This window comes from Triticum dicoccoides, unplaced genomic scaffold, assembly GCF_002162155.2.
Source record: "Triticum dicoccoides isolate Atlit2015 ecotype Zavitan unplaced genomic scaffold, WEW_v2.0 scaffold160227, whole genome shotgun sequence".
Lineage (NCBI taxonomy): Eukaryota > Viridiplantae > Streptophyta > Magnoliopsida > Poales > Poaceae > Triticum > Triticum dicoccoides.
Genome location: NW_021214583.1, coordinates 1 through 886, shown reverse-complemented (window position 1 = coordinate 886; position 886 = coordinate 1). Strand labels below are relative to the sequence as shown.

General features: G+C 53.3%; 2 non-coding genes across 2 annotated transcripts; both read left to right on the top strand.

The window, feature by feature from the left end:
• The first annotated feature begins 179 nt into the window (after positions 1-179).
• LOC119344229 lies at positions 180-298 on the top strand. The gene has a single exon (XR_005166509.1). It is a non-coding gene; the product is annotated as a 5S ribosomal RNA (ribosomal RNA).
• Positions 299-594: 296 nt separating this feature from the next.
• LOC119344228 lies at positions 595-713 on the top strand. Its single transcript, XR_005166508.1, has one exon. It is a non-coding gene; the product is annotated as a 5S ribosomal RNA (ribosomal RNA).
• Positions 714-886: the final 173 nt, after the last annotated feature.

The window sequence follows — 886 nt, the reverse complement described above, 5'->3', positions numbered from 1 at the left end:
GGTCCAGCGTCGGCGTTGTGGCGCGGCAAGCGTGCACTGGTGCGGTTGAGAGGGAGGGGTGGAAACCGCGTTAAACTCGTCTCCGTAGTTGAGAGGGAGCGGCCAAAGCAATGTACAATCGTCTTTGTAGTGGAGCTGGGAGGGGCAAGGATAAGGGACGAAGACCGGGGTAACATGTCGGATGCGATCATACCAGCACTAAAGCACCGGATCCCATCAGAACTCCGAAGTTAAGCGTGCTTGGGCGAGAGTAGTACTAGGATGGGTGACCTCCTGGGAAGTCCTCGTGTTGCATTCCCTTTTTAATTTTTTCGCGCCGCTTGCAAAACAAAACGCACGTGTAAGTAATATATTAACCGTGTTTTATTATTTTGCACGAGTGCGGTAAGTCATAGCTGGGTGCTCACGATTCACGGGTCCAGCGTCGGCGTTGTGGCGCGGCAAGCGTGCACTGGTGCGGTTGAGAGGGAGGGGTGGAAACCGCGTTAAACTCCTCTCCGTAGTTGAGAGGGAGCGGCCAAAGCAATGTACAATCGTCTTTGTAGTGGAGCTGGGAGGGGCAAGGATAAGGGACGAAGACCGGGGTAACATGTCGGATGCGATCATACCAGCACTAAAGCACCGGATCCCATCAGAACTCCGAAGTTAAGCGTGCTTGGGCGAGAGTAGTACTAGGATGGGTGACCTCCTGGGAAGTCCTCGTGTTGCATTCCCTTTTTAATTTTTTTCGCGCCGCTTGCAAAACAAAACGCACGTGTAAGTAATATATTTACCGTGTTTTATTATTTTGCACGAGTGCGGTAAGTCATAGCTGGGTGCTCACGATTCACGGGTCCAGCGTCGGCGTTGTGGCGCGGCAAGCGTGCACTGGTGCGGTTGAGAGGGA